We start from the raw sequence: 10,682 nt of genomic DNA on the forward strand, positions 1-10,682 counted from the left end.
GTTGCAATTATTGTGTTATTCTCGTTTTACACATATTTAGCCATTTAGGTAACCTTGAACCAGGATTACCTGTTAGAGTTTTGTTCATTAAGCAATGCATCTACCCTGATTGCTGGTCATGCTGGGTTGTTCTATTGTATGACAAGTGGTAAACAACTTTCTGATTGGTTAGTTTGCTACTTGTCTGTATAAACAACATAGTATGAACAACATATTAGTGGTGGTCAGTCCATTGGAGCTGCTGAAGGGTGCTGGTCATGGCATTGCATTAATGTGCCTGATGATTTTTGTGCTTGCAAGAAGATGTAAATTGGCCTTTGTCCCATATGATAAGGTAAATAGATTTATAATACGGTTAATGTAATAGTTTATTTTATATGTACTCTGCATGTTTCTCGGGAATGCATGTTGATGTATATTAATACATTTTAAAAGGTTATCAACCTGCATTTTATTATTAGCATATCATTCTGTCCATACCTTTGTCTGTCTGTCTGTTCCCTACCTTTGCTCTAAACACTGACAGTTGTTTAGGTTTAGTTGATCCACTATCTCTCTAGATGGATAATTAATAAATATATAGAATTGTAAGTTATTCGTAATGAATGTACTGTAAAGAGAATCAATGTAAACATGCAGAACAATAATGCACTGATGACGATATTATTTATTATTGTAGTAATGTATTTTTATTGTATTGTAGGGTGTATGTAACAAAGCAAGGAGAAAAGTCTCAATCTCCACCTATCAACCCAATGATGCACAACAAATCAGAATAACATTTTCTTGCTGCTTGGCTGAAAGAATGCTTCGGATTATTTTCTCTGGAAAACTCAGTCATCTACTTTATGAGAAAAAATTATGTATCCACCAAATAAATATCAGATTCCATAGTTATTGTATATTTTCTTTTAGACGTACGTTACATTAGAAAACATTGATTTCTACTCAACAAAAACAAAGCATAAAAGGATGCCAAAAAACACTTTAGACCTGACAGATATGATCAGTAGATAGCAAGAGAAGAAGGACAGAGATTTTGACGTTTTCTTTAACTATATGAAAATCATTCAGGGGGATACTTGCGACTGTTCCAGGTCAGAACTCGATCTGCTTGTCTCTTGAACTGATACCAAATTAGAAATGTGAATATGTGAAGATCATGGACATATATTTTCTTTAGCTCAAAAGTGTATATTGATGGAAAATGACATTGTACTAGATCATTGGAAGTCTAGTTTTACTCCACAAAGTTATCAACTTGTAAATATAAATATGTTTAACATTTGGTTTGCTAGATATACATGAAGGAAAAGAGACTAGCCACAATTGTCCCCTTTTGTTTTTTATTTAAATTTGTGGGGTTGAGAAAAGCTTTGTGTGAAAACAACGATGTTCGTTATTTAAAGAATGAAATTATTTTGAAAGGAAATTTCACTTTTTTGATCTATTAAATTTTCTAAGGGTTTATTTTCTTGACGCTTTGCCTCTAAGCATGTGAATGGATGAGTTCACCAGTATTGCAATTCATCGTCGATCAGACGAGGAAGACAAAGTGAATTAGTTAATGAAATGGCTTACGTCGAGCGAGGACGTTGTTTGTTGAATCGAGTGACCTCCTGTACCATTCACAAGAGTTCAAATTTACACTGATACCCTTCATCTCTACAGCAAAATAACAGCCTTCTAATGAGCCAAGGAGCTGATCAGACAAGTGATTTGTGAAGTAATGAAGAATATAAAGAGCTGAACAGAGGAGAAGTCTGTGCTTAATAAGTGGACCAAATTTATAGCTACAGCCACAGAACACTGAAACCTGTATGCAGATCATACCTATTTTAAAATCACGTTTTCTTCTACAGAGGAACGTCCATGCTGTGTAGCCAGGACATTGATGTCTAGTAGTCCTGAATATCAGGGCCATCCACATCTTTAACAAACAGACATATTATTCAAGTATTATCAAAATATTCTGGGAGTTTGTTTTCTTTTTCCATGGTTTTATACAGGTTTATTCACAACTAAGCCAAAACCAAAATTGTGATAGATTGTTTCTTTAAGGTCCGCAGGATTACTCCGCAGGATTACTCCTAATTATATTCTGACATATCTGTGTACCTCTACTCATAGTTTGCTATATGTTCGCGTCACTGATTTTTAGGAATCTTTACCATCACTTCCACTTTTCTAGCGTTTCTCGTCGGCTCGTCATAGAAGTATAAATAGCCATCACTGCTAGATATGCAAGCTATTTAAACCACAGAGCGTTTCTTGAAACAGACGAGGCACTACTACCCTATCAAACATCTCAAGAGGCAAATGATTTGATTGAGGACAAGAAAAGAACTCGTTTGTGTATCAATGAAAAAAGAGACGAAAAAGATTAAGAGTTTTTGAGTTGGATGTTTGAGCGTAAGATAGTAAAGTGTGTTGATGGACATTAACTGTATAGCCTTGAATAGCACATTTGGGTGTTCGTCAATCTAATGACATGTCATTGGTATAGTATAAGTGTTGAAAGATAAGTATGGAATTTATGTTTCGATTGACCCCATAATGGCCTATGGCCTTAAACTTAGGAAGTAATATTAAATTTCACTCGATGAAACACATGTCCACAATACTGAACCTATGGATTAACGGCGTGATGTTAACTCAGGTTTGACCACATACATTTTAATTCTATTTCGGAATTCCCTTAAACCCCATACATCCCCGCATTACTACTTTCCCTCTATTATCCGGTTCTCATACACCCTTTGTATGTTACAGTATTAATGATAGGCATATAATTATCTTAATATACCGTAATGTTGTTGTCCATGTGTGGGAATGTTATCTACACAAAGTTTAGAAGTTATGGATAGAACTATGGTCATCGATCAATTAATAAATTTATGTATATATGTATATCTGGAATGTATATTTCGAATTGACCCCATAATGGCCTATAGCCTTAAACCTAGAAAGTAATGTTAAATTCCCGCTAGACAAAATATATGTCCATAATACTGAACCTATGGATTAACGGCGTGATGATAACTCTGGTTTGACCCCATACATTTTAATTCTATTTTGGAATTCCCTTAAACCCCATACATCCCCACATTACTACCTTCCCTCTATTGTCAGGTTCTCTTATATCCCTTTTGTGTTACAGTATTAATGATAAACATATAATTATCCTAATGAAGCCTAATGTTGTTGTCCATTGGAATTTTCATTAGTGTAGACATGTGATCTACAATGAGTTTAGAAGTTTGGGATAGAACTATGGTCATCGATCAATCAATAAAACTATGTACATATGAATGTCTGACCGTGGGGAAACATTAATACACAAAAGCCGAATAGTAAACAAGATAAATGACATATTTACAATAAAATGTAAAAATTATAGTTAGTGTACGTGAGGAGATGAGAGAACATTAGTTAAGTTAGTATGAAGACAGGGACAAGATGGGAAAGGATAATAAGAAAGGAGACATATCGTCCGTGGCTTAGTGGGCAGTTGTCTCATCAATTTTGATTATTTTGAGTTTGAAAATCCATTATCCAATATATATCCCTTAGAATTTTACTTTACCCCCACAATGGAAAAAATTCCTGCCCATGAAAGGAAGAACCGCATATGAGAGAGGAAGTAAAGGGAAATAGTGAATATCGTTACAGTCTTAATATTAATGCTAGAACAAAATTTCGTGCTTTATTATCTTTATTTCCTCTTTAAAAGTCATGCGATTTAGAGAACTATTTTTAATGACGGAAGTGATAAATGTTGTCCGTAATGCAGTCAATGATATCCGTCTATCTGAAAATAAAAGAAATAACCATAAAAGATGTTCTGTCATCAGACCACTCAACTCTGCGTTCTCAAATTAGTTGTCATATTTAAAATGAAAGATGTTTTTTAAATTTAATACCATGTAAAGCCTCAGTGTTTGTAATTTTTACTTTGGATTGGAGAAGACACTGATCGTTAATCTTGAAAACATTGAATTTATTTAACTTCGGTCAGTTAACCAAAGTTTGAAGATATGGTCAATTTCTGTCTTCATGAACGCATGTATGTCCGAATATACCAATGTAATCAACATATATATATATATATATATATATATATATATATATATATATATATATATATATATATATATATACACACCAATCTACATAAATATACATACTTTACTCCTCTTCATATTCGGTTTAAGAAATATTTAAGAACGTTTATTCGATTCTTTTTTTCCTTGCAAAAATACAAAAAAATCTTTAAAACTTTGTATTATCATTTAAATCAAAACACAGAGTTTATTATATAAATCGATTGATAATGAAGAGTGTTAGTTTGGACTAATTGCATAGTTAAAAACATTATATTTAAAGAAATGTAGAAATAAACTACATGAATTGTTTTGGAATTATTAATTTTTGCTATGTAATTTTGATTCGAATACCTTTAAGTATCTGTATTTTAAATTCGAAATCTAATTTGCCTAAGTTGGTCTGACGATCATCGACAACAGTTGGTGTTCTGTGACCTTCGGAATTCCTGGTCAGTATCAATTTTTACTAGGAAGCAAGATCGCATTACTTTGAGTATATAGTCTGACCGATAAATGCACACACACACAGTGGCGTCACTCGGGTTGGTGTCACCCAGTGCGGTAGCTCATGGTGTCACCCCCATGGTCCTCCTTCCGTAACAGACCATACAGAATCCTTAGTAATGTCATTTTGGTGTCACCCCCTCTGATGGTGTCACCCGGTGCAGTCCGTACCCCCCACATCCCCCTAGCGACGCCACTGCTGTGCCTGCTAGTCATGTATTTAACTATGATCGGTTATCCGCTTATGAAATCCGACTAGACCGAGCAGTGTGTGCTCTGTAAAATTTGCAATTTTTCATTTTGTTGTCACCCCTCTGAGATGGTGTCACCCGGTGCGGTCCGCACCCCCCGCACCCCCCCTAGCGACGCCACTGCGCACACACGTTTTGGAGGAGCCTCGGTGGCCCAATGGTTATCGTGACGTACTCACGACCGAAAGAGAGCGGGTTCCAATCCCAAACATAGGACCAACCAGGGGAAGCTACTGTTGAGTGTCCTTGGGCAAGACAGTTTAGTCCAATTACCTCGACACTAACTCGCCATCTTGTATTGTTAACGATATGATTCTCAACAACGTATTAAGCTGTTTTTTAAATGGTAAATTGAAGCGTCAACTCAACTTATATCGGTGTCCGTCTAATCTACATTATGTCAGAGATTCCGATTTTAAATCAAATTGTTGGCATTATTGGATCATATTTGGTTAAATCCTTCATCAGTCTGGGGAGAATACAATCTGAATGTAAAATTACAATAATATGCAGCATTTTAGTCTTCAAGAATTACTTTCCATGAATAAGGCATATATGAAGAGTACGTATGAGGTCATTTTGTCAGGATGCATGCGTGAATCCGGTAATATAATAGATACCGGAAATTATTGGAAGTTATTTACATTTCCGGTGTCTATCTCGTATCAATGGTGAAATCACTTTTAGGCTGTTGGAATGTCTGGGATGGCGGCAAGGGCCCTGAAAATAAAAGAATAGTTTTGCCATTTACATGTGACAGAAAAAAATACAGTATATCTATGTTTTGTCTGTGTAGATATAAAGTAGTGTTTCACGAGTGGCTGACAATACAAACAGTTTTCCATTCACCCGTGCAGTATGTCCTTATATCCTCTCAAAGACGTGGATTGGCTTTTATTATATATGTGTTAAGGCAGAAACCATCGATTTTCTTGGGATTTATTTCTCCATCTTATTGCCACGTAATTTAATTGCTGAATTACTACAAAAGTCATGATATTTTACAATAATTATACAAATTATACTAAATTATTAATTTAGGCTGTGCATATAATGATTCACATTATGTTTTTCTCAAAGGAATTAATCTTTTGCGCATATTGATAGGGTGAACATTGATGGGTTGGGGTAGAGTACAAACATAACAGAATACTCCACCAGACTTCAAAGCGTGACATTAAACAGCATAGTTTAATGATTCTAAATTTACTTCTAGGCGTATTGGTTCTTTTTGTGTGTTATGTCTATATCTTACCTATAAATAATGTGTGTGTGTGTGTGCGTGTGTGTGTGTGTGTGTGTGCAGTATTTGTGTGTGTATCCATAATCCTTTATACCCATGTATAATTTGTGTGTGTGTGTGTGTGTATGTACACCTAACAGTGTATAGCAATCTCCACTTTGATCGAAAATGTTTCATTGAGATGAGAGATTACAAGGATTTCATTAATATGTTAGGAACAAGACATTGATAGGTCGATACACTTAATTCACCTGTACGGGTTACGAGTATCAGTTTAAATTTTATCAGACGACTTAATATGTATGATGCTAAGAAGAATGTGTGTGTGTCTGGATTAGCCAATATAATGAACATTCTCTGTACGAGAAAGAAGATCGCTTAGATGTAAGCGTCAATTTAATAAGCTTTTGACAAATGAAATACTATAAGGGGAGAATCCATTGGCATGTATATTTAATTTATATTGTGTCTGACCTTTGACCATGATTGAGGGTAGAAGTTTTTGTTTACCTGACGTTTGTCATGGCTGAGGGAATTATCTACCTGATTGTTGTCATGGTTTTTGGTTGAATATAAGTTAAAGTCCTCACTTTGTTTACGAATTTGATCTAATATTAGATTTGAAATGACCCGCATCCTGGACATTCTGCTACGTCATAGGTCAGGGGTCAGTCTGTACATAAAGGGGTCAAAGGAAACAATTGTCATTTATTTCATATCAGTCTTTGAGAATATATGGTCAGTTTTAGTTGTGATCAGATATAATTTGATAGGAATCAATTCTTTAAGTTCTTCATGTGAATTACAAAGAGCTCATTGACTTTATAGACTAACACACTACTTTCGGATTATAGCGAATTCATTGAAATATATTCTGGATTATATCTTTGTGATTCTTCAAAACTATTGTCACATCGGCACATTCAAGACTGTTGTTACATCATCACATGTAATAATAAAATTTGTTCCGTACGTTCTATTGTTTTGAACTTGCGATAGAACATTTAGGATTATCTGGGATTTACTACACACTCTTGTGTCCATTGAATTTTCACTTTGTTTTCAAGGGAAGTAAATATTATTTGTTAATTTTACTAAACGTATTGATTTCTTGTTTTCTGTTACATAGTTTAAAACCATAGAGTTGTAACACCACCACCAATACCACCATCACCCCAAAAATGAAATGGTTTGTCCTTTGTGGACCTCATGTTAAATAAAATACATGGAGTGACTCACGTGGTGCAAGCGGTATCACAGAGGAAAGACAGAGCACCGGCGAACCCATTGCAGGCTTTAACACACGCATCATGTCCCATACCGCCGTGGACAATAGTATTTAGCTGATTCACCAGACCATCGACTGTAGAGAGAGTGTACAAGATGAATCTCACATATCGACAAAGAAATTGACAGAAACAAAACTGTTTGGTATGTCATCAGCTGCAGCTATAAATTGTCTTCTAAAATTCAGCGAGCACTGTAATTTACATGTTGGGGAAGATTTGAGGATTATATTGATTACATACCTATACATAGCCAAAAGTGAAACATTCGACTTTAATTTAAATGTTAAATGCCAAGTATAAACTATCCAAAACCTTTAGCCGACAAAGGGTTCTCTTCCTTTTTCAAAACCTTGATCTCATCATGTCATCATTCCAATTACAGTGCCGGCGGCATACGCAATGTTATTGAAGTAGGGCTTACACAATATACAGAAAACAGCAACATATCTTTCGATACATCATTATAAATTTTGTACTGATTTGCTAATTTTCTATTACAAAAGTATGTTGTAGAACTGTTCTATCGTCAAGATAGGAAATGTTTCACGGACTTTCGTTCCTATTAAGACTGTATATCAATACGGTATGTTGAATAATAATCGGTGAAAAAAAGAGTATCCTTCAAAACAAGTGATATAAACGTATGCTTTTAGTCAGAAGTATATAAACATATAATAATCATATAGAGGAGAAAAGTTTTAGTGAACGGTGAACCACAGGTGGAACAAAAATATGACCATGTACAGTTCCCTAAATACTAGAAAAAGTTAAAATGCAGATCGCGTGTATTTATTGTAATCAATGGTGCTGAATCTTGAAACCCTTGCTATCCCATTGAAGTCCCCACAGCTAATACGCACGAATCAACATTTGCTTTTAACTTCAGTCGCGGCAAAACAATGTGTGTTCAAGAGAATTTGGCATTGGGAACTATTGAGAGAGACAGAGGCAGAGAGAGGGATGGAGGACACCGAGAGGTACGTGCTTCATTGAAATAGTTAAACTTAGCCACAATCTGTATGGCACTAGATGATTAGTATTAAATTTCAACTGAACATGGGGCGATAGCAGAATTAATTGCTTCGTTGCAGGGCAGGGTGGCAAATATGTAGTGGTCAGCTAAAAAAGTTGTATGGATGTATGCAAATTCATGTTTAGAGTTGAAATCGGGGGAATGCCCCTCTAATTGCCCCTATATTCAAAGCCCATGATGTTCAACATTTTTTCTTTTTTAAAATAACGCATAATTATTTTTCTCGAAAAAAGAAAACAAAAACAAACTAAAAGAATAACTGACATACGGTGGAGAAACTCAAGAAATCTCTTCTCCTCCACGGGTCCAGAGAGAACAAGGGGGAGTACGGCTAGAAAAACCAAAGCGAGCTTCATGATGCTGCAAATATAAGACAATTCATGGTTTCGTGCCGTATGAAGTCTAATTTCAGCAGTAGATGGAACGTAATAGAATTTAATAGTTCGTGCTGTATAAGTGTATACTCAGCAGTGTATAGGATGTAATAAAGTTTAATGATTTCGTGCTTTATAGGTATATACTCAGCAGTGTATAGGACGTAATAAAGTTTAATGATTTCATGCTAAGTACTATTTCCACATTATATATTTTTGTCATTATTTTAGAGAGAATAGCGCCTTCGTTTTTCACGTTCGTGATTTTTTTTTATAAGATTCGTTTGGAGGCATTGAATTAAGTTTCTTCTGAAAATTATTTGACTATTACAAAATAAATAAATTTCTGATTGACTATTATGGGAGCAGGAGCACATTTTTCATATGATTTCCTAGTACCTGTTTGTACCTGTGTTGTGATTTCTATTGATTACACATTTACAGAGTCCCTGATTGTTTTGCACAAAATAAAAGCCCTCAACATATTTATCACATAGCTATCTCTTTAGCAATGTTCTAACCGACTAAGAATCTACAGTGTGCAGCACATTTTACATACGATTTCTGAGTACTTATTTGTACTTATTTGTTTGTGTGTCTTTTGATGATTGCATGAACTAGTGTCTACACCAAAATATACTAAGAGTGTAACACACACACAAAATAAAGTTTACAACATGAATGTTATTGTGTATTCATGATCAGTTCTATTTCCAATCCGACAGTTGGTAATACAACTGGCCTGGAATGTTTTATCGAGTAAGGACTGGACGGAAACGTCATGTTTGATTTTAAACCAAACAGTCTTCTAGGTATAAATCATATTTTAGATCAAAACCGTGAGGTTGCCATGTATATATGATATATTAGATCAAAACCGTGAGGTTTCCATGTATACATCATATATTAAATCAAAACCTTGAGGTTTCCATGTACACATCATATATTAGATCCAAACCGTGATGTTTTCACGTATACATCATATATTAGATCAAAACCTTGAGGTTTCCATGTACACATCATATATTAGATCCAAACCGTGATGTTTCCACGTATACATCATATATTAGATCAAAACCGTGAGGTTTCCATGTATATATCATATATCAGATCAAAACTGCAAGGTTTCCATATATACAATCATATTTTACATCATAACTGAATGGTCTCTGTATATACAATCATAACTGACATTAGACCAGTAGGCTCTTTATATATTGTCTTTTTCATTGTCCTTATATATATATATATATATATATATATATATATATATATATATATATATATATATATATATATATATATATATATATATATGGTCTCTTTGTTTTATTAAACTTGGTTGAAATATGTGGAATTTAATAAATAATGAAAAAAATTATCAAGTCAAATAATATGACTAATGACATAATATTGCTGATGGTGACTTAAACACATACATATAGAACACGTAATTGACTCGATTGGGCCCGAATTACCAAAATATAATTTTATATATAAATTTTATTCTTTTAATGTAATGTAACTTACCTTGTTTGGTGCTACTTGTCTGTTCTTTGACGCTCGGCTGTGAATGAAGTTCCGCTCTCATTGCTATTTATACAAATTAAATACCCATGTACGTGGAACCAAATGGCACGTGCTACGTAACGTTCTAAAAATTCATTCGGCACAAAAAAATTTACCTTTGCCAGAACAAGCCAAAGATTATATCTCATGTTTAATTTTACAAAATGTAGGTATACACACAATATAGCTAGAGTTAGAAACATATCCTACAGCATTTAATGTAACCAAATGATTTGTATCTGTAGTACATTTTTCAATGGTTTACGTTTTATAGGTGTGTTTTATCACGAAGGTTGTGACTTTCGCTGGACAA

General features: G+C 34.3%; 1 long non-coding RNA gene across 1 annotated transcript; it reads right to left on the minus strand.

The window, feature by feature from the left end:
* Positions 1–3,723: 3,723 nt before the first annotated feature.
* LOC149804128 (uncharacterized) lies at positions 3,724–10,374 on the minus strand. Its single transcript, XR_016420007.1, has 5 exons — positions 10,331–10,374; positions 8,695–8,786; positions 7,344–7,467; positions 5,506–5,581; positions 3,724–3,811 (listed from the first exon to the last, which is right to left on the minus strand). It is a non-coding gene; the product is annotated as an uncharacterized LOC149804128 (long non-coding RNA).
* Between the last annotated feature and the right edge of the window lie 308 nt (positions 10,375–10,682).

This window comes from Sinohyriopsis cumingii, chromosome 3, assembly GCF_028554795.1.
Source record: "Sinohyriopsis cumingii isolate HCF-2022 chromosome 3, ASM2855479v2, whole genome shotgun sequence".
Lineage (NCBI taxonomy): Eukaryota > Metazoa > Mollusca > Bivalvia > Unionida > Unionidae > Sinohyriopsis > Sinohyriopsis cumingii.